General features: G+C 40.7%; 1 protein-coding gene and 1 pseudogene across 1 annotated transcript in view; both read left to right on the top strand.

Moving 5' to 3' along the window:
* The window catches only part of LOC126199648 (neurogenic protein mastermind-like), a gene marked incomplete at its 3' end in the record, with an annotated part of 416,388 nt that overhangs the window by 52,449 nt on the left and 339,602 nt on the right, over positions 1-24,337 (top strand). The window lies entirely within an intron of this gene.
* Positions 19,478-19,596, top strand: LOC126199864 (5S ribosomal RNA; annotated as a pseudogene).

Below are 24,337 nucleotides of genomic sequence, written 5' to 3'. Positions count from 1 at the left end.
GCCATCATTCCGGTGCGATTACATATCCACACACCGCGGGGTTTTTCACTGTCACACTCTGTGAAACTGACAATAGTCAAACTAATTAACGAAGCGAAATTGATTTGCGTATGTAAATGGGTACGTGACAACCGTTAGACTTTATAAGCTGGAGCCTGGAAGTAAACTGGCCATCGGTTTAGCGTCCCGTAGTGGTCTTCTGGAGACGGGAGAGAGACCCGTAGAGGAGTAGCAACTGCGGCTGACAGCTGGTGGGGCTAGTGGCGGCAGCAGCCGCACGCGCCTGACAACTGGAAATGGATCCAGCGGGAGTGGGTGGGGGCTGCGTCGTTTGGGAATGTCAGGGATGCGGAGCGCGCAAAGCCGTGCCATGTTGTCTAACACGGCGCTGCCACCTGTTACGTAACTGCAGTCAGGCCTCCTGGAATGCTGCCGCTTCTGTACGCGACGTCTTACCGGGGCAGCAGGCACCGCGACACAGTCGTATCTGCTTCGCTATGTATACTTTTTATCACTGAAGCAACAGGAAAAAAAACTGCCAGGAACAGAGCCATGTTGTACCACAATTCTTGTTACATCATTTTCTTTCCGTGCGGGTGACGCGCCGAATGACCTGGAAGACGACGAGCCGGATGTTAGCCTCATACGTGCTCCGACGAGTCAATTGTCCTAGCAGACGACACAAGCATCTGAAACTATGAAATCGGTGGAAAGAATGGCTGGCCTGTGATGTTTCCGTCGGTTAGTGCAACGTACTCCCATAGCTAATGCGGTAAAACAGTCAGTTAGAGGCAATTTTATGTGTGTTCGAGTCTCGATGGTCCGCAAAGTTATAATCCGTGAGCCAACTTCATTTCAGCGCACAACGTGCTGTACGGTGAGAAACTTACGGCGGCGGCGTATTTCAGGTACAAAAAGAAGGGCCGCGCGGATGTTGACAGGTTTTCTTGACTCTCGGGAATGCTGAGGAATCTGAACAGGCAGAGTATTGAAGAGAGATATCAACTATCCCGCGAGAAACTATAAACCAATACTAAGCAAGGAACTCCCCTTACGTACCGTAATGACATAATTAGACAATAATGCGCGCTCGCCACACATATGCACGCACGCACACGCGCACGCAATGAATAGTTCAAATGGCTCTAAGCACTATGGGACTTAACATCTGAGGTCATCAGTCACCTAGATTTAGAACTACGTAAACCTAACTAACATCAGGACATCCATCACACACATCCATGCCCGAGGCAGGATTCGAACCTGCGATCGTAGCAGCAGCGCGGTTCCGGACTGAAGCGCCTCGAACCGCTCTATCACTGCGGCCGGCGCAGTAAATTGATCTGCCGTCTTTCTGTATGCCATTCAAACGGGAAGAAACCTTTATGTGTGTTGCAGTGGAAAGTATTGTCTGCCATACGCCTCATAGTAATTTCCAGAGTAAGGAAAGTACTCTCTGCCATACGCCTCATAGTATTTCCAGAGTGAGGATGTAGATGGCGCCGATTTTATGATTCGATTTCGATATAAGAGAGTGCACTCCAGCCAATACCCGGATAGCCGGCCGGAGTGGCCGAGCGGTTCTAGGCGCTACAGTTTGGACCCGCGCGATCGCTACGGTCGCAGGTGCGAATCCTGTGTCGGGCATGGATGTGTGTGATGTCCTTAAGTTAGTTAGGTTTAAGTAGTTCTAAGTTCTAGGGGACTGATGACCTCAGAAGTGAAGTCCCATAGTGCTCAGAGCCATTTGAACCAATACCCGGATACAACAGTTCGTAGGGAAGTGTGTTGGGAACCTTGCCGTTCAGATTGTATATTAACCCTAGGTTACTAAACCCTCGTAAAATTTACGATTCAATAGTGTATAAAGCAGGACATTTTGTACATAATTAAGTATGTAACATACCACTGAAGATGAAATAATGTAATTACATAATGCATAACCAATAAATTATGACTTCCTTTGAATAAATTTGGAGTAGCACAGTTTAAGATGGTTTAGTACCAATGCAACATTTTCCCTCCTTTAGCGTTCTAGGTTAATCACCTGGCGGATAATGTTAATAGTAACCTTGGATCTTTTTTTGTAGAGGATGCAGTTATCTGCAATGAAGTACTATTTGAAAAAAGCTGCTCGATATTCAGTCACGCTCCATAAGATACAAAGTGGTGTGAAGATTTCCAACTTGCCTGAAATCTTCAGGAATTTGTTCAATTCACAAAACGTAAAAACTTATTATCATATTATTACAGTACCAGTCAGAGACAGTTGTAATCCGTCTACTCGTGCAAATACCTGTGAAGATATGAAATGGAACAATGGTGGTACATAAATCCAGTAGCAGACTCTGGTTCATCAGTAGGAGTCTGGAAAAATTCAGTCAGCCTGCAGAAGGAGATTGGTTACAAAACACACATGAGGCCTATACTAAATAGCACTTACAAAGAAGGGCAGCACGAATGGTCTCAGGTCCGCTTGGGCGACGCAAGGGTGTCACAGAAATGCTTGCATGGTTGTATACTGGCAGATGATTGATGGTATATGTCAGCTATTCAGCGAAAGTCTATAAAATTTGAAAAGCCAGTTTTAAGTGAGGAATATAGGAATGTACTACAACCCCTTACGTATTGCATCCAAGATTACAGCTTCTGTGGCGCGCAGGGAGGCTTCAGAGCAGGCCTGGCTCAGATACGCACTCCGAGAGACGTCTCTCGCTCCGTGAGCCTGCCGAGTCTGCCCAACGCTCCGGCTTCCGAGAGGGTATGTGAATTGAGACTGTTACATGCCGAAGGTTGCACGCGCGGGAAAATTGGGTCAAAGTGTTTTTGCAACTACTTCTAAGAGGCGAATATTGCAGGATACTTTTCTGCTGAAGCAATGGATTGTATTGCTTAATTAAATAAGTACATTAGATAGTGCTAATACGTGATCAGAACTAAAAAGAGTGTTTTACACAGTCATTTAACATTGAATTGTAATGTTTATAAATTGATACACACTTCAATCTTAGAGTATGTAATATAACTAGAACTATGGTTCGTGATAGTGAAACGCATGGATTTACGCAGATTAAAATCAGTTAAACCCAAACGTTGGCGTGGCTTTGTCACTTTCATAACAGAAAAAAAAGCATTTGTACACGTATGTTGCACGAAAAATTGAAATAACTGTAATAGCTTGTCTGTTCAGTTGAGGGTACTGTTCTTGGGGTAACATTTTATAAAAGTCTATTAGTGAGAACGGTCTGACAAATAAATCTTTAATCCGTCTTTCGTCTGACAAACCTAAATCCTCTTCAGTCCTGTTAAGTCTTGCAATCTCTTTCGGAACTCGTAATGATATGTTTCAATTACTAAAACGTAGTCAGTCGTATCTGGTCCACACATTACTGCGCAGAGGTCTGGTAAATGTTACCTGTCATTATCTTGAACCTGTTTTTTTTTTATAACTTTTTATTTTTGTTTGATAGAATCAATCCCGTCTTCCAAACAATTCTCCTCTTGCGTTGTGACAATGAATTCAGATAATTTTTTATAACTGCTTTTCTTACCTTTAACTCAGTTTCTTTCCTAATGGCCCCTTTCATTTCACCCAGCTTTCGCTGTCTTTTGGGAGAAGACAAGTGCATCATATTGTCTTTGTGGTTGGTGTTGTAATGACGTTTCAATAAGAGTTTTCCCAGCTCATAAGAGTGCAGTGGCATATTAAGCACTTTACATGGGCTTCAAACGATACGAAAAGTATAGCAATTCCCATTCGGCATTAAAAGATTTGGCTTCTCCACTCTTCTTCTTCTCTTTTTTTTCCAAGTGCGTAGACATTATAGTTTTCCTAACACAGAACGTAAATCTAATAGGACGCAAGTAGTATTTTCAGCAAACGGGCTGGTTTGTGAAGAGGCGACTGCGTTGCTCTAGCGACGTCCGGCTGCAGCCTTCATTGTCCTCTTCCAACTCGCCCTTCGGCTCCACTCGTCGCTGCGGCCGGAGCGCTCGCGCTTCACATGCGAATGCAATGGGAAGGGACCCTCGTATTTGGTAGAATGAGAAGTGCCCTATCCCGCGCACACCAGTGGTTTACAGAGTATAGATGTAGATGCCACTTCCTTTGTTTTAAGTAACTGGGAAAGTGTTGAAACACCTGGTGCAGAACTTGCAGCGAATCCGAGGCATTGTGTCTCCAGTCAGTGGAAAGTTTTGCGTTGCCTTACCTTTGCTTCCTTCGATAATATTTTTATGTTCATGGCTGATATTGACAAGGCTCACTTAGTTGAAATCGACATAAAATTCGTGATTAAACTATAATACATTTTGATTGTGCTATGGCGCTTCGTATCTTTGATGTCATTCCAGTGATGAAAAATCGTAGTCTTCTATAAGGAATGAAAATCATACATTCCTGTACTTTCGCATGGATTAATAAAGGTGCAGAATGCGAGCGTTAACCATTATTTACTATGATATGGGCCACCGAAGCAGATGGCCCAATTCAGAGTACACGTAATTTAACATTCAAGAGGAGCAGCATTCAGATCTGCGTCGGATCATCTTCATGCCTTCACAAAAGAAGACGAAGTAAATATTTCAGAATTCGAATCGAGAACAGCTGCCAACATGAGTAACGTAGAAGTAGATATCCTCGGAGTAGTGAAGCAACTTAAATCACTTAATAAACACAAGTCTTCTGGTCTAGACTGTATACCAATTAGATTCCTTTCAGAGAATGCTGATGCAATAACTCCATACTTAACAATCATATACAACCGTTCGCTCGACGAAAGATCCGTACCCAAAGACTGGAAAGTTGCACAGGTCACGCCAACATTCAAGAAAGATAGTAGGAGTAATCCACTTCATTACAGACCCATATCATTAACGTCGATATGCAGCGGGATTTTGGAACATACGTTGTGTTCGCACATTATGAATTACCTCGAAGAAAACTCTATTGACACACTGTCACCATGGGTTTAGAAAACATCGTTCTTGTGAAACACAACTAGCTCTTTATTCGCAGGAAATGTTGAGAGCTATTGACAAGGGGTTTCAGATCGCTTCCATATTTCTGTATTTCCGAAAGGCTTTTAACACCGTACCACACAAGCGGCTTGTGGTGAAATTGCGTGCTTATGGAATATCATCTCAGTTATGTGACTGGATTTTGGTTTCCTGTCAGAGAGGTCACAGTTCGTAGTAATTGACGGAAAGTCATGGAGTAAAACAGAAGTGATTTCTGGCATTCCGCAAGGTAGAGTTAGAGGCCCTTTTCTGTTCCTTACCTATATAAACGATTTGGGAGACAATCTGAGCAGCCGTCTTAGGTTGTTTGCAGATGACACTGTCCTTTATCGACTAATAAAGTCATCAGAAGATCAAAACAAATTGCAAAACGATTTGGAAAAGATATCTGAATGGTGCTAAAATTGGCAGTTGACCCTAAATAACGAAAAGTGTGAGGTCATCCACATGAGTGCTAAAAGGAATTCTTTAAACTTTGGTTACACGATAAATCAGTCAAATCTAAAGGCCATAAATTGAACTAAATACCCAGGAATTACAATTACGAGCAACTTGAATGAAATGAACACATAGGAAATGTTATTCGGAAGGCTAACCATAGTCTGCGTTTTATTGGCAGGACACTTAGAAAATGTAACAGATCTACTAAGGAGATTGCCTACACTACGCTTGTCCGTCCTCTTTTAGAATATGGCTAGTCCGCCGTCGTAGCGTTTCCGCCTACCACGCAGGGGGTTCGGGTTCGATTTCCGGCAGGGGACTGAGTGTTGTGTGTCCATCATCATTGACCCGCAAGTCGCCGAAGTGGCGTCAACTAAAAAGGACTTGCAATACGGCGGCCAACAATGCCAACAATCATTTTTTTTTTAGAATACTGCTGCGCTGTGTTGGATCCTTACGAGATAGGACTGACGGAGTACATCGAAAAAGTTCAAAGGAGGGCAGCACGTTTTGTATTATCGTGAAATATAGGAGAGAGTGTCACTGAAATGATTCAGGATTTGGGATGGACATAATTAAAAGGAAGGCGTTTTTCGTTGCGACAGAATCTTCTCATGACGTTACAATCACCAACTTTCTCCTCCGAATGTGAAAATATTTTGACACCGACCTACATAGGGAGAAACTATCACCACGATGAAATAAAGGAAATCAGAACTCATACGGAAAGATATAGGTGTTCGTTCATTGGAATAATAGAGAATTGTGAAGGTGGTTCGATGCCAGGCACTTAAATGTGATTCGCAGAGTATCCATGTAGACGTAGATGTAGGTCTACCGTACTTTCCCTACTCGGTTCAGGTTTGTACTAAGATGTTTCGTTCAATATAAGCGCGGTTGTTTCCCGACTCTTCATGGCCCACTGCATTATTACTCATTTGTTTACCTCGGTGTCGACAGGAAGTTCGTGTTAAGCCTTTGGTTTGGTACACTGACAGCCTCAAAACATTCGTTGTACGTTCATTGAGCGAAATGCCTGTTTAGCAGGGTGTCCATAACTGCTGTGCTCCGAATAACACATGGATATTCCAAACAGCTAAGACTAGGATGTCCACAACGTCCCTAGGTGACGCATATCGATATTTTCTGCTGTCAGAGTTAGAAGAGGGCACTGTTGGCATTCTGTGTGATGTTGCGACAGTACACCCGTCGGTTCTCCAGTACGTTCTTACAGAATACGTTTTGTAACATAACGTTCTGTGAAGTATTATCTTATACGTGCATTGTCACAGTTTGAGGCGCAATACTCCAAAGAACTTACTTCTTGTACATTTACCCAACAAGCATGATCGCTGTTGGGCATGATCTGTAATGATGAGTGCTACGAAAATCACGTCGTTGAGTTTAGCAATTTGTATAGCGAAAATCATACCAAGCCTCTACCACGGTTCAAACCCGTCCGACCATGCTGATTTTGGTATTCGGTGATTTCCTTAAATCGCTTCAGGCAAATGCCGGAATGGTTCCTTTTGAAAGAGGCGGTCGACTTCTTTCCTCATCGTTCCCTAATCATTCTGGTGGGACCGATGATCTCGCTGTCTGGTCCCATCCCCTAAGCCAACCAACCAAGCCTCTAGTACGTCCCACTACTCCAGTACATTTTTGTAGGAATGACCAAATGCTTTACCGCGCACAACAGCCACTCATTACGTCCTGGTTCGTTCAGCTTTTAGACATGTCGCCCTTTAGTGATTGGGTTACAATGGAATAGAACCATCAGTCGCACGACGACACTACCATCTCCCCTAGCAGATACACAACATTCATAACGTCTGCTCCTGGTGGCTTTGTCGAAATTCTGTAGCTTAATTCGTTTATAGTCGCAATTGTTTATCTCTCAAGAGATCATACGCTGCACAAATACCGTTCTATACCGATAATATTTTCATGGTAATACAATTTCGACGAAACTAAACGTGCATTTGAAAAAAGATTTTTATAGCCAAGGTCGCACTAATTAATATCTATTATTAACGACCGGTTTCGACAGTTGAAATTGCCATTTTCTGATCTTCAAAAAACTTTTCGTTGTAAATTGTGTTCCATTATGAGTTATCACTCATACCATGTCGTCATTATGGTGGAGAATACACAGAACATTATACATACTTTTAAGCATCTGTTTATGGTTTTACTCTTGACAAATCTTTCTATAATGTGCTGTATAGTCTCCACCGTAAATACGACATGGCATCAGTGACAGACTCATAAGGGAACACGATTTATAACCAAAAGTTTTTTGAAGATCGGAAAATGGCAATTTCAACTGTAGAATCCGGTCGTAAATGATAAATATTAATTATTGCTATATTCAGTACAAAAACTTTTTTCAAGTTAAATATAGATCGTTCCTTCTATTTTCCTAAGATGAGAAACTTCAGTTAAATGTGCATTTGAATTTTGACAATGCATTCAATTATTGCTATGCTTTACTACCTGCAGTAGGAAGCTAAACATGCTATTAACGTAAACAAGTGGTCGCCAAACTGTGGCCCGTACAAAGTATTCGTGCGGCCCTTTGCCTTTTGTTCTCTGCAATGTGTTGTAATTATGGGCATCTAGTCACTAGCAGCCAAATTCAAAAACAGCATCCCTGACGTTAACGTTAACTAACGTAACTGTTCCGTAATAAACAAAAATTCAGGTGCAATAATGTTTTAAGATGCGCCTAATTTTAATTCACGTTGGTGACTTCCGCTTTGAGCAAAGTAAAGCTGCATGTTTACCTCAGGGGCAGAGGTGTAACCAACGCCTTGAAGCAACGCAGCTATAGCAGGTTTAGAAGACATGAGCGGCGTAACATGTTACTGTTTGTCTTCCTCTACTGTCACCTCACGGACATGCGCGACTCGGACCAGTCCGCTACTATGGTCTAAATGTTGACACGGAAGTAACAAGGATTCGTGAATGCCCATTAAACAGGGTGTCCAGAAACTCTGAGTACATAGGGAATGCTAATAAAAATTCTGTATTTCATAAATACTAATAAATATTAATAAAGGAATTCAGCTTGGGATTAAAAAAGAGCAGAGAATTAGGATGAAGTGTCTGGCTTTCGAGGACGATCTTGCCATTCTAACGAACAATAGAGAGGAAGCTAAACTTGCATTGCAAAAACTACACGAAATCTCACAGAAAATTGGGCTACAAATCTCCTACGAGAAAACAGCATATGGAAAACAAACCTGTAGATAATCTCCACATCACAACTCAGTACGGATAAGTGGCACAAGTTGCCCACTTCAGATATCTGGGAGAGAGAATCCAACCATCAGGACTGAACTCAATAGCCAATAAAGATAGAATCTCCAGATTACAAATAGCATATAAGCTCACGTGGATCACTATGATAAGAAATCTATTTCTGTCAATGCGATACTAAGGCATTACAACACAGTAGTACTACCAGAAGCACTTTATGCTGCAGAAACTACAGTGATTGAGAAGCAGAAAAGAAAAATTTTGAGGAAAATATATGGACCAGTGTTTCGGGAAGGAATTTATATCAAGAGGCCAACTAGAGAGATTTACAAAGACGTAGAAACAATAACAGACACCATTAGAAAGAAAGGGATGAAATTTTATGGACATATCAGCAGGATGAATAAAAGTAGGCTCACAAGACGTATCTTTGAGATACTAAACAAGAGCAAAAACAAGACAAAGTGGAGCACTGAAGCAGAAGAAGACATTAAAGAACTGGGGATCACACAAGACAATATAAACAATAGAGAACAGTTTAGAAACATCATACAGAAACACACACTTAAACAAGAACATAAGGAGAACAGAACGGGAAAAAGATAGTCGGAAGAACGCAAGAGAGAACACAGTGAACGTATGAAGAGAATTTGGGAAGAAAGAAGAAGAAATCATGACTACTCAAGTTCAGTCGCTTTCTCAAAAGGGAATAATCGAAAATAATAATAATAATAATAATAATAATAAATATTAATTTATTTCTGTTTGTGATGTATGCTCAATGAAGATTATGAATTTAAACCACCTTAATGAACGTATTACCAGTCCATGTGCGAAAATCGATAATGCAGACCTATCCCATGTTGTTCACCTTAATCTTGCAAAGCGCATCAAATTATGCATTGAAAAGCACGGAGATCGTGTTGAAAATAATACTTATAACATGAAAGTGACTAAATGTTCTGTGTTGTTATTTGTAACAATTCCCTGTGTCCCCTAACTTTATGGACACCCCGTAGAGACGGTAATTTTCAGATGTGGTCCATATTTTTAACGAAGGATATGAAATTAAATTAAAGCCGTTGTAATATAACGCAATAAGTAGAAGAAAAATAGCATTCTCAGAATTTAATAACCATCTGTAATCGTGTCTCATATTGAATAATACATTTAAGTACAGTTACTGTTGTTAATCAGTTAATCGCCCTCTCAGACGGACAACACTTCTTCAGGAAATTTCAGTGTGTCTACTTTGGAATCGCTCAGGGCAGCAGCAATTGAAAATAGAGAACAGTAGAAACGAAGTATTCCGAATATTGCCGACTTTTAACGAACAATACTTGGCGGGGGAGCGGTCAACTTGCGCGTCCCCGTTATTTCTAGTCTGTTTGGGACATGCCAATGTAGGTTGCTTACGTATTAATAATAAGATTCATACATTTGCGACCCGAGAAGTCGCACCACCATATCAGTATTGGCTCCTGAGCAAAACTGTTTGACGGTCACCTGCATGAACAAATTAGATTGAAGTAAAAGCTAAAGAAGATAGTAGGCGTATATGAATAAAAGGGGACTTAGGTCTTTTAAAAAATGTATTCGTTTTGATTGCTTCTATTCACTTTTACTGGCGGTTTTAGTTTCCTAACAAACCTCTTTCAATTTTCCATGTAAAAGCTGTTCACTTCGAAGCACTTTTCATAACGTTGCACTAGCATATTCAGTCCATCTGCATGAAAATAATACGCTTGGATATTGAACTACTTGACAACAGTGGTCTTCAGTTCCACACCATCTTCAAAATTCTGTCCACCAAGTGTGGAATGTCCACATATCATCAGTCGTAACAATATGGTAAAACAGGTCAGTCTTGTCGATAGCGCTAAAAAAAAACGCTCGTCTCCTTGACGTTCTTTGCTCTTTGTGTTGGTCGGTGTGCATTTTCGGTAGCCACGTTGCAAACAATTTGTGATGTTCGAGCATTTACGAGACAAGTGTGTACATAGTGGTGCGCCCAAAACGAGAAATTTATACCAGCCTGAGCACCAATCCTCGATCATATCACAGTTTTTTATCTACTTGTTGCAACATTCATCGGTCGGGGTACTGAGCCAGCCATCCGCTTTTCGTCATGCATATTTGTACGGCCACTTTTAACTTTCTGTCTCGTTACTAAACCCATTAACAGGGCACAACTCCTGGTGGATTAGAGCAGTTGCAGATCCTTTCGCTCAGAAAATTCGGATTACAGCAGGTACTTCGCAATGCCATGAGTATCTATTTTCGAATACATTTTTTTTCCATCCGCAGTCAAACGACTACTTAATAAATGCAGTGTTTTCAAACTCTTCGTAAATAATTAATAGATGGCACCACATTCATGCAACTTCGTAATTTTTTCACTGTCTTCTGACAAACGTTTGAACGGACATAGGCAACATTGGCAAAAATCTGGAAAAGGTCTTGTCCAATTTACTTCAGATTTTTATATAGCACTCTAATAAACATTTGGATGGATATAGGCTATACATGTTTTAATGTACGTAGGTATATATGTACTAATATGTAAGGACAAGGCGTTGTTCGACGTTGTTACCAGAAATCTCGAAATGTTCCTGACCGATTCACTTCAAATTTTTTACACGATACTAACGAAACGTTCGGACAGATGAAGGCTACAAATTTTTAAATTATGTACTGTAAATAAATATATATGTTATACATGAGGAAAAGACATTGTTAGGAAAAATCTCGAAAAATTCTTTATCTAATTACTTCAAATTTTCACACGTACTCTAACAAAATTTGGACAATCCTAGACTGTATACAATAGGCAAACGTTGTTGGTAAAAATCTCGAAAAGTTCTTGATCGATTTGCTTAAAATTTTTGCACATTGCTCAAATAAACCTTCAGCCAGTCATAGGCTACAAAGTTTTTTCAACAACTCTGTACATGTTTTCTTTTAAAAATGGCACCGAGGGAAAAAGATGTTACGTTATGCTGTTCTTTGCTGTGAAAACGTGTGGTTTATTTTTCTTTGTTGCTTTCAATTTTAACTACGATATCAGGACATTTAAACCATTAGACATATTATTTCTCCTGTATATATTATTTCTCCTTGTATATGCTTTTAAACAAAATTTGCACCCACAACAATGTGCTGTTTCGTTTCATTGCTCGTAGTCGGTTTCAAAAGAAAACAGGAGTGTTATATTAACAACTTACCGGCTTACGGTTACAGTATAACTATGGAATCTGAAACATCGGAAACTTTGTAATCCTACATAGACGCTGATTAAAACCATGTGAAATGTTGTAGTTGAAGCTACTATCCTCACAGATCCTGTAGCTGCAGATGTTTCTCTCGTACCCCGTATACCAATGATATCAACCGATTTACCCAGCGAGCCCAATTTTAATCAATGTTTCCTTTGTAACCTCAAAAAACAAGGCTAAGATTAAGAGAGAGGGTGGGAGAAGAAGTGGACGGAGAGGGGACAGGAAATGAACATAAAGAGGGAAAAGGAGGAGATCGACAGAGGGAGGGGGGCGAAGGAGAACAACAGAGAGTGAGAGGAGAAGTTGATGGATAGATAAAGGGGAAAGAGGAGGAAACGAACAAAGAGGTGGACAGACAGAAGGGGAGAAACGGAGATGAGGACGGACATCCAATTCCCTTAAGTATTTGGCAATTGCGATGCATTCCCGTGATTGCTAGTACTTGAATATAAGGAAACTGTTCCTTGTACAAAGCATTTCTTAAACTACTGAATTCGCAGCTTAATAATGTCGTAACATAATTCACCAGTGGCTCAGTTTCGCTCTATTTCTGCACGACTTGGTACGAATACCGTTAGTTATTAGTCGAACTACTCTTCGGCGTGAAAATAAAATTTTGCATATTATTTATCCATCATTGAACATGCCCTTCGTGACACAGAAACTCTTCTAAAACAGAACGATTATCGGCAGATCTGCGTTCGTCTGCTCTTTTCTGCTATTCTCAGCCTTTTCACGGCATTTGCAGTGTCTGCAAATGGTGAGCGAGCGTTCGCTGATAGCCGACCACGCATTCCTTTGGCCGGATACCCATCCTGGCGTAAAATATCGACAGGTGGTTAGCCTGGCAGGTTGTACGCCGGGCTTGATAATTCACAGCTTGCCGTAGAATAAGAAGTACGAGCATGTCCCGGAAAGGGCAAGACAGTTTCCGCTTGTCTCATGTACTCACTTTGTTATTACGTTATTCACAGGGCCTTGGCTTTCAAATTACGCACATATTGCGCGAGTAGGCTCGGTATCAATAGCAAGTGGTATGCCGCAGAAATATTATATCTGTGTAAATGATGGTCATGTTGTTAGCTACTCAGGTTAAATTGTCGTCGTTTGCTACGTCATTAGAAACTGAGGACTGAAATAATTTATCGGGGATTGGAGAAGGGAATAACTACTGCCTTAGTGTCTGAACTATCGTGTTTTTTTCGTGAAATGACTGAGCTTTCAATAGCTGAGTCAGGAACTTTGACACTCAAGTTGTGGGCTTCAGACTGCAATACTGCAAAAATTCCCGGTAGTGAAATTTTTCTCGTTCTCGAAATTCGACAGTGCTTTCTCCTTTAGCGACATAATTTGTCTCATAAATTAACAGTATAGATGTAGGATGCACATTTGGTAACATTATTTGCTGTATAAGCTGACAGCATTGATGTAGGATATACATCCAAAACTAATGAAACACTTACACCCCTCCTTAAGACTACAGGACAGATTCGAGTGAATGTACGTTCAGTCACGTGTACCTTGTAGTTACAAGAGAATATCACGACAGATTTATCGCCCCATATCTTTAGATTAAATAAGTGTGGAGATGATAAAGGCAGCTGGACCTACTGGGTTACAGTGGTTATAGAGATTGTTAAAACGCATATAAACTCAAAAGTGTGTGCCTGAAGAACGGAGGAATGGAGTAATTATTTCACTGTTCAAGAAGGGATACAGAAAAGTATGAGTTAACTATGGAGGGATCACAATCGCATCACAAGTAGCAAAAGTAATGGAGAATGAGGGAAAGATTGGAAGGTCAGTTAGAAGAGGAGGGATATGATTTTTGACAAGGTAGATCAACAGTAGACCCAATCTTGAGTGTGAGGCAGTTGATGCAAAGACATTGGGAGTACAGGAAAGGTCTGTTGATGACATTTCCTGACGTACAAGAGGACCACGGCAATCGGATTTTTGTATTTTTTTTATATTTATGGTGCGTGAAGCACAGAACTGATCCCAAAGAAGTTCGATGCAACTCTCTAAAATTCTCGAGAAAATCGACTCTGAAGTTTTCCGACCGTTTTTAAATGCTAAACTGAAGTGGTATTCTTTCGGCAAGCTTAGTGACTATGTGGTAGAGAGCTCACCCGATACGCTGGGATGGTTCTAATCCTGGAGGAATCAATTTTTAAACAAAGGAGCATGTCTCGTGAGCGTTTACGTTAAGTGTAAAATACAAAAAGATGAAATTAATTTATAATTTTCTAAAGTTGTACATTATTGATCAACAATCTTTGATAAAAAGATCGGTAATTAAGAATTTTTGTTTGCGATGAAAACTGGATTTTTGTGTACAGTATATAATAAGAAATAAGAAGACGGCATTTTTCATAAAAATGGCAGATGTGTTAATTTAGCATATTTTTATGAACTTTATGTTTGAATAACGCAGGTATTTGAACTGAACAAAAAAAAGTAATGACCGAAATGAGATTTGATGAAGCGATTACGCTTCACGGAAATGTTCGTAGAACATGCATCTTTCTTTAAAAATTTCGTTCCATCTGGAATCGAACCCACGCACCCCAAACAGCGAGCAAGTAGTCTACCACAACGCCACACTGCTCGTCGAAAAATATGTACCTTGTTTTAGTATATTAAACATCATTGGAAATCATCAAAGTCGATTTTCTCGAGAACTTTTGAGAGTTACATCGAATTGTTTTGGGAGACGTATAACTTCACGTACCATAAATATAAAAAATTACAAAAATTCGTTTGCCGTGTGGTCCCGTTGTTAGTGAAGGCTTAGTGTCCCCAGAGAAAAGGTTTAGGTAACTTTGGAGAGAAAGGGAAGCAAAACCAGCAACTGAAGCTCTTCAAGCAACTATGACAAATTTTTCAGCTCTGTCCAGATCCAAGTTGCAAGAATTGATCGGTTTAGGAATGTTACAGGGTTTAGACAAGTAAGTGTGGTGTCAGTATTATTATTATTTATAGTCGTGATGGATGAAATAGTGGAAGAGACGAAGAAGCTCGTAGAGGAAGAACGATGACGTCATTGCTGTTTACAATGATATTGTGGTGTGGGAAACCAACAGTAGGGATGCCCAAGAACAAATCGATATCTTAAATGAAAAAAATAAACAACTCCAGCAATGCGGAATGAAATGCAGTGTGTAGAAAAGCAAGAATACGGTGGTAACCAGAGGAGACAGAGAAGGCAAGGGACAATTTAATATTAAAGGACAAGATATTGAAATTGTGGATAACTTTAAATGTCCAGAAAGTGTGGTAATGGAGATTTAGAATGGAGGCAGAAGTTAGCAAAGCGGTGCAACAGAACAATGCGTTTTAGCAATGTGTGAGAGGCTCTCTTCGTGTTGCTCAAACGTCTCTGATTTGAATGATGAAACACTGCACCATGTACGTATTTTTCTTATGTTTGGCACTAGGCGCTTCGAGAATTTGTCATTGGCGAGTGCAAATATTTACTTACGTGTTATGTGTGATGTTTGTATGTGTGTTTTCCCTCTGTTCCACTGTACTGTATCGTCTTTTTGATGTAATAAGGTGCTGTGCGTCCTCCACAGTGTCGAAAAGCACACACCCTGTGTGAAATTTTACAAACGGTATGATAAATGATTTGCGTGTGTGTAGGACATACAGTACCTTATTACGTGAAAAAGACGACTTTATTGGAAGGGAGGCAGAACAACGCAGAAAATAGATACTTGGGTAAATATTTGATCATGACAATGAGAAATTCTCGAAACGCGTCTTGTAAGCATGAGAAAATACTTAATAGGAGCAGTGTTTCAGTGTTTAAGTAATTAATTACACAGGTGCAGGCTTTCCAAAAACATCATTTATAATGAATGAAATTGAGTCAAATATTTCTGCTTCCTATTTTTGAGCACCACTTCTTGGAGCAGCAGTGATCCAGGAAGTTAATTGAAAAAATTGTGAATTATTCCTGACACCACTTTCCTCGTTAATATCCTGTTTCTTTTTTACTATTTTTGATTATATGCATATCATGAAAAATTTGATAAGATTGTCTCATTGATTTTGGTAAAACAAATTTTGTTGCTAATTGACAATACATAGAAGGTAATTAGTACCAATGTTAATAGACTGATGACCTCAGAAGTTAAGTCCATAGTGCTCAGAGCCATTTGAACCATTTTTGAACCAATGTTAATAAACTACAATGCAGTAAATGCCCAAACATTACAAATGCTGGAAATAATCCGATTGCACGAAAAACTATTACAGATTTAGTTGCTAGGGAGTGGCTACAGTGCGTCCTGTGGTTATGAATCTGTTATGCAACTTAATTCCACTAATGTATGTGTAACAGTCGAACGTACAGATTTCTATGCCACCTCACCTCTAAAGCGAGCCAAGTTATTGTGTGCATGTCATTAACGGCAACGAGTAACGTATGTGAGCCACAGTTATCCGCTCTTGTTATCCGATCCATTTATACAAGAGAGTAAGTTATTCATTTTGTAAGTGAATCCAACAGTGGATAGTGAGATCCTTTTGCTTTCAATACCCCAGGATTCATGTAGTATATTATACAACACATTTCTGCAGAAAAATCTCTGAAGTGAATAAAATTGCAGAAGGATGCATTAAAATTTCAAATGGATAAGATGTACCCTCTCTTCAGCTTGCTAGCAGGAACGTAGTATGTACTTATTTTCTTCAACGATACTGCGATACTGAACACAAAAAGATTTGCGCATGTACAGGCTTATCTCTTTGGAACGAGGTTATTAAACGCTTTGGAGTCACTAGAAGAAATTCCTCTGGTGGTCGAAACTAGTTGTAACCATCCAATGGCCGCCACTCGGAACAACTTTAGGCCAGTAAAAAACCGCTGGAACTGGGTGAAAATATCTCCTTGGACGCGTTCGCGCGATTCCAAAAGTTGCAACCGTTACTCGAACGAGCCTATTATTTAAAGTATAGGCATTTCAGCAAATTAGAATTAGGAGCAGAATGTAGGCATTCTCATTGACCGTTTCCTTCTTATAGCGCTTCTGTGAGCCTCTGTCTGCTGGCAGGGCATTAAGAACTGTTTCTGGAACGGACGCTGAATACACCACCCGTCACTGGGGAAATACCTGCCCTTAAAATCCGCCTTGAAGGATCCAGTCACAGCCCATTCAGGAGGACTGGAGGAAAACCCGGCCCATCTGCTCCAGGCCGAAGCAAGCCCCCTTCATACAGAAACACGATTCTCTCGTAGACAACGGCTAAAGAAAGGCCACACAGGCACGGCCAAGGAATGATATGTTACATTGTGACCAGAGGTAGTGAGTTTAAAGAATAGCAGTCTTCAAGTGTGTGTTTGTGATAGTATGGAGGAGTATCGTTGTGGATACCGTCAGTCAGTAATATACATCGAAAACTGTTCATGACATCTCCTCCAATGCGCCGAAGATTATTTTTTGTTAGTAAAAATTCGTTGAACATAAGTTTCTTAATTTTTTTTTTTACTTGATAACGATTACCTGATTCGTTTCGAACGGCAAACAGAAAACACGCGTTTAAGAACGTTCTTGTTAAACTTGAAGTGGAAATTTTGAGATTTTCAAGTAAATGTTCGTAATGGGCTACACTGGGCAGTGTAGGGCGACAGAGTACAGGTTACATCCGTGCATAGAAGTGACGAAGGGACCACAGAAAATTGTGACTGTGAATAGCCAGTAAATAAAAGAAGAGAAAATCGAATAGCGGGCAAGCAGAACGACTTTTATTTACACACAGAAACAGGTATTAGATACTGCGAATATGTTCAGAAAAACTTATTTATCAGCACTTTTAATATAAATGGAAAGGTTCGTAGTATCTTTCCAGTAGGTGGTTGTTCCTTGGATGGTGTATTTTATGAAAACTTCACTAGCAGCTGCATTGGCTGTGAATTCCAATATGAGTAGTTTAAATGTATTCATCTTGGGTCTTAAATGGGTCAAGCTTTTAGCTACATACATTTATGTCTTTATCATTCACAAATGTTTCACCACAGTTGCGGTATCTTCAGTGCATGTTTTTTTTTCTGAAAGTGTAAGTGTAAAGGTTCTATCAGTTTTGCCGTATTGTATCTTACGTTTAGATTTCATTTTGTTATTTCCTTGACTGGCTCTCCATCTCGGTCACAGATCCGTGATGAATGCAGTATGCGATGAGCAACAAAGTTATGCTCAGATAATTTGTATGAAGCAAAAAATTGGCGTAACATTGTAACATTGGGGAAAAAATTATATTGGGAGACGAAAGCGTTAGTGTTTGTCAACATTGTCATTCGGTGTAGTTGTAGTGAAGCAACTCTCAACGTTTTGTGGAACATGTTTGGGTGACGTGAAATACATTCGGATATGCGAATATGGCCGGCAGTCGGCTATGTAATGTAGTGATGACAATGAAAATTTGTGCAGCACCGACTCGAACCCGTATTTCCCGCTTATCACGAGCGGTCGCCTTACCATTAGGCATCCGAGCACTATTCAGGGCCAGACCCAAACTTCCACATGTAGTCACACATTTGGCTTCAACCTGCACTCGCACACTCATTGTGTGTATTCCCGTACAGGGTAGGCATTTTAATTAAAGTTGCCTGCCTGGTGTCGACGGATAAATAAGATATTGCACTGCCTATGCTCTTCAGAAGTACGATGCAGAGTTCCTCATCGTACTTGCGAACAACACAAGTACTGCATTATAGTATGTCTGGATGAAATCAAACATGTTTTGTTGCAAGGCGGAGCCTGTTAATCACATTTTCTATAACAACGGGCACAGAGTTTAAAATTCGGCGATGACGTTATGCATCTTGATGTAAAACAGATTTGGACCGTCGGCTCGTTACAGAACATCAAGGGCTGCCTCTTGTCAAGTAATTTCAGTTTTCTGTCACCCATGCCTGAAAGAGAGTGACATCTTCCCGCTAACTCGACATTTTAATCGCACCTCATCATAGTGAACCTGTATACGCAAGTACTTCGTCTGCTTCGTTACCGCCAATGTCTACAAATTACTAATATTGTAAAGAAGTGGAGCGCTGCATCTTTACGTAAAGCCCAGCTCGCCAAACGAAAACTGGTTTCGAGAACAGAATAATCAGGTAATTAATCGGATGGGCGATCGTTGAACTGTTCCTAGTGACCTTAAGTTTGTTGCCACCAACTGCTGGTGTGTCCCTGGTGCGTAGGAACTCGAAAGAGTGCCACAAATGCATTGTTCCTGTGACCTGTGCGAGCCAATAAGGTTTATATTTTGTTCAGAAATGTGGTGAAAGTAAAAAGGAAAAAGACGTTAGAAACACTAGGGTCGTCTTCATCAGCAGAAGTACTGATTTCGATGGACTCCTGACAGCCTGATTAGTGAGCTATCGGTAGCGTTCCACAGAAAAATTTTGTGACAGGTGTAAAGTTTACACTACAGAAAAAGTACTAAGTTTTAAACGCAATTTTGTACACTGCGTCAGCGGCCTTGCCGCAGTGGTAACACCGGTTCCCGTCAGATCACTGAAGTTAATTCCTGTCGGGCTTGACTAGCACTTGGATGGGTGACCGTCTGGGTCTGCCGAGTACTGTTGGCAAGCAGGGTGCATTCAGCCCATGTGAGGCCAATGAAGGAGCTACTTGATGGACAAGTAGTAGCTCCCATCACAAGAATTGCCAACGGCCGGCACAGCAGTGTGCTGACCACATGCCCCTCCAGTGACGCCTATCGTCTGAGGATGACACGGCGTTCGGTCGGTACGGTTGGACCTTCCGAGGCCTGGAGTTCGTTTGTTTCTTTTTTTTATACGGTCTACAAGTTTTCAGAACACGCCAGGCATTTCCGGAATTACAGCCCTAACTCAGCAAAGGTCTGCACTTCGAAACACTGATATCTGTCCCCGAGAGAGAAGTTCTGTGGGCGTTTCGGGATTCGAACACGAGCCTTTTACATGCTAGGAACTGCTAGTTTTTACTTGTTTTCATATGTCGTGAAGCTTAACGAGACGTTTCGAATTTGTTGCACTACCATAGACTGTATATTACGATAAAAACTTGATAGGGAGATGATTAATCATAATAAATAAAGCGAACAGTTTTACTTCCAGCCGCCAACTTCATTATCTCTCGAATCATAGTTTTGTAACACGTTCGCTGTCAGTAAAATAGTTGCAAGTATTTCCACTATAGTTGTCTTCTGAATTGTCAGCCATCTCCACTTACATTCTGTTTCTCCCGTGCCAGCTTTTCACTTCATGGTAAAAAAAAAGTAAAATCCAACACATTTAATCTTGAACCGTTTTATTCCATAATGTGTGTTTTTCCAATGTCATCTTAGAGAAAGTAATACGGGAATGTTGGCAACAAGAGAGGGTTGGAGTACATATGTATGAGAATTTCAATTGTCTCGCATGATTTAGTACTACAAGTGAATCAATCCCTGAATCGAAATAAATGTATCAAAATGTGGACTACTACGCACAGAAGGTTGGGTTCAAGGTAAATCAGTACTAAACGGAGTTAATGCAGTTAGGAAGAGGACAGGAGCAGGAACTATTTCGTGAGATAGATGGCACTAGGTTTAAGAGAGTTCACCATTTCATATACTTGGGATCTTGGTTTATTAGTGACAACAGCACGAAAACGGACATCAAGGAAAGAATAATAGTGGTAATGAAGTGCATGTATTCCTTCAGGGAGGCGCTCACCTCAAAATCAGTATCAGCGAACACTAAGATGACAATCTATAACACAGTGATATACACAGCAGTCATGTACAGTTCACAAACGTTGAACATCACTAAACGAGAAAAGGAAAAGCTGGTAATATTTGGATGAAGAGTAATGAGGAACGTACGGGGACCCATCTTATAAATATACCCTTTTATTGTGTACTCTTCTTTTTCTTCCTCTCGGATGGGTCAACTAAGAACCACTTGCCGATTTCAGTTCCTCATTCTGTCAGCTGTTCACTGTTTTCTTCCTGTCTTCTGGACGCTTCAGACAAGTTTTTATCACTGTTCTACCTTGCAATACTTCCATATTCAGTAGTTTTGCCCTGAACACTTCCATCAGTCATTTCTTCAGTTTTTGTATCACGTATTTATAATTCAATTTTTAGCGCTTCGATCCATATTTCTGCTGACTTTTTATCCCACAGATATTTTTACGTCTGGTATGTTTTCTGTGTTTTGATAAATTTCATCATTCGTAATTTCCATCCTTCCATAGTTTTTTCGTGGATCTAATACACTGAAGACCCAAAGAAACTGGTACACCTGGCTAATATCGTGTAGGTCCACCGTGAGCACGCAGAAGGCCGCAGCACGACGTGACGTGAACTCGACTAATGTCTGAAGTAGTGCTGGAGGGAACGCACACCATGAATCCTGCAGTCTGTCCATAAATACGTAAGAGAATAATGGGGTGGAGATCTTTTCTGCACAGCACGTTACAAGACATCACAGATACGCTCAATATTGTTAATGTCTGGGGATTTTGGTGGCCAGCTGATTTTGGTGGCCAGAAGAGTGTTCATGGAGTCACTCTATAGCAATTCTGGACGTGTGGAGTATCTCATTGTCCTGCTGGAATAACCCAATTCCGTCGGAATGCACAGTGGACACGAATGGATGCAGGTGATCAGACAGAATGCTGAAGTACGTGTCATCTGTCACTGTCGTATCTAGACATATCAAAGGTCCCATATCACTCCAACTGCACACTCCCCACACCATTACAGAGCCTCTACCAGCTTGAATAGTACCCTGCTGACATATAGGCTCCATGGATTCATGAGGTTATCTCCATACCCGTACACGTCCATCCGCTCGATATAATTTGAAACGAGACTTGTCCGACCAGGCAACATGTTTCCAGTCATCAACAGTCCAATGTCGGTATTGACGGGCCCAATCGAGGCGTAAAACTTCGTGTCCTGCAGACATCAAGGGTACGCGAGTGGGCCTTGGGCTCCGATAACCCATATCGATGATGTTTCATTGAATGGTTCGCACGCTGACACTTTTTGATGGCCCAACATTGAAATCTGCAGCAATTTTGCGGAAGGCTTGCACTTCTGTCACGTTGAATGATTCTCTTCAGTCTTCGTTGGTCCCGTTCTTGCAGGACGTTTTTCCGGCCGCAGCGATGTAGGAGATTTGATGTTTTACCGGATATCTGATACTCAGGGTACACTCATGAAACGGTCCTACGAGAAAATACCCACTTCATCGCTACCTCGGAGATGCTGTGTCCTATCGCTCGTGCGCCGACTATAACAACACGTTCAAACTCACTTAAATCTTGATAAGCTGCCATTGTAGCAGCAGTAACCGATCTATCAACTCCGCTAGACACTTGTCGTCTTATATAGGCATTGCTGACCGCAATGTCGTGTTCTGCCTGTTGACATATATCTGTATTTGAATACGCATGCCTATACCAGTTTTTTGGCGCTTCAGTGTATTTTCCTAATGATTCTCCTTCTAGTATTTCTAATTTATCTAAATAACAGTTCAATCTAGACATTCGCTTGCATATGGACATTACGATTTACTACTTCATTGTAATGGCTTATTTTTGCATTTTAGACAGGCATTTTTAGCTCTTCCCGTTTATGTATTCTTTCCCGTACAGCTGATTTTTCAAACTATTTTCCTGAATGATCTCCCCACGATATTTCAGTTTTTAACCTTTTTTTTGGTCACAATCTGTTTTCAGAAATTTCGAGCATTTTTAATACTATTAAAAAAATTGCTGGCTATTTCTTCGAAAAGATTAATTTGTATTACAGCAGGTATCACATTTTCAGAAACTATAGCAAAGTCATCAGCAAATGGGAGACTGTTCAGTATTTTTGTATACCTTTGTCAACCTTATTGGTGAAATTTGTTCATAGTTTCGTAAATTTTATTTCCAAATACAACTCAGTATTTGCGAGTTTCAAGGCTGTATGTTTTGCTTCAAATATATATCAACAAGGTAGTACAGGGTGTTGTATATTCGTTAGTTAATATAATATAGTATAAGTAGATACGGATCCGCTGACTTGCTCACGGCTACAAATTCAAGAGGTCGGGTTTAATCCCCGGCCGATCTTAGGACTTTTTTCTATGAAGAAACGAAATTTCAGCGTTGGTAATGCCTTGGTATGTGAAAATTGTCACCTATCACTGTGATTGGGATTCCACATTAAAATATAGATCCAGCTGTGGCTGAGTGATCCCATTCTTTAGTTGGAAGAAGACGAGGGCATATTGGCCCGTGTAGGACATGGGGATCAGCGTGCGTTCCTACTTTATCTTCATTACTAAACTACTTTCTTACTTACTCAATTCAACGGTAGCAATATCATTCAGACCTCATTCAGTGTCTGAATCTGTAGATTATAAATGGTGAAAAAACAGAGTCAGGATCTAGGCTCGAGGGTGACGAGTTGAATCTGTTGTAACAGCATTAATCACGAAAGGCAGAGTTGGATTCCTGTCCGTCATTGTAGCCCGATGCTTAGGTTTAACGACCAGTGCTTTCCATAGTAATAAGATTGCTAATTAACTGTCTCCAATTCGCGTCAACGAGCATCTCTGCACTGAAAGGTGTCCTTCATGTTCGGTAATGTTCACTTCTGTGCAAAAGAATGTACTTTCCAAACTTAGTAATCGTCTTCTACTAAAAACGCTGCTCTCTGTCGTTTTGTCCACAATCGCGCTGTATACCTTTATTCACACGCCGGTTGTCCTCAGGCAACAGTTACCACGTCTTAGTCGGAACTGCCGTGTCTGCTGCAGTGCGCCTGATTCTTAGAATTGGCATGGATGTCTTGTTGAGACCCACCACTTCATATTTTCTGGTGACATATTCCTGGTGCTTCCGAACTACTACATGTTTCACGCATAGACGGTACAGATGCAAGCACTGGGAAGACGACACATGCGTATAGTTATAGCCGTTCCATAGATGCCCACCGCAAATCCTACAGAGTCCCGAGGTTCCTGCATGCAATTAACTTTAGTAAGCCGTGTGTTACTATCACACAAGTGGTATCATTTCCGGTTACGACGTCTTACCAAGTCGTCATCAGCTGCTGTGTTTGAAAAGTGCAACAGTAAAATACTCAGAAAGTAAATTATAAAATCAAATTAACCTTTCTACACTAACTACTAGGAGCTGAATACGTTCTACAGCAACTTGCCAAAGTACAATGCTGGTCATTAAAACTACAAAACCACTAGGACGGCATGCAAGAAACGTCACATTGGCTGAAGTCTACTACATGATTGGATATGCAGATGATTAGAATTTCCGCGCAGTCACACAAAATTGCCGTAGTTACGATCT

This window comes from Schistocerca nitens, chromosome 8 (genome assembly GCF_023898315.1).
Source record: "Schistocerca nitens isolate TAMUIC-IGC-003100 chromosome 8, iqSchNite1.1, whole genome shotgun sequence".
NCBI classification, from domain to species: domain Eukaryota; kingdom Metazoa; phylum Arthropoda; class Insecta; order Orthoptera; family Acrididae; genus Schistocerca; species Schistocerca nitens.
The sequence above is the reverse complement of the archived record's forward strand: the minus strand, read 5'-3'. Positions and strand labels throughout refer to the sequence as shown.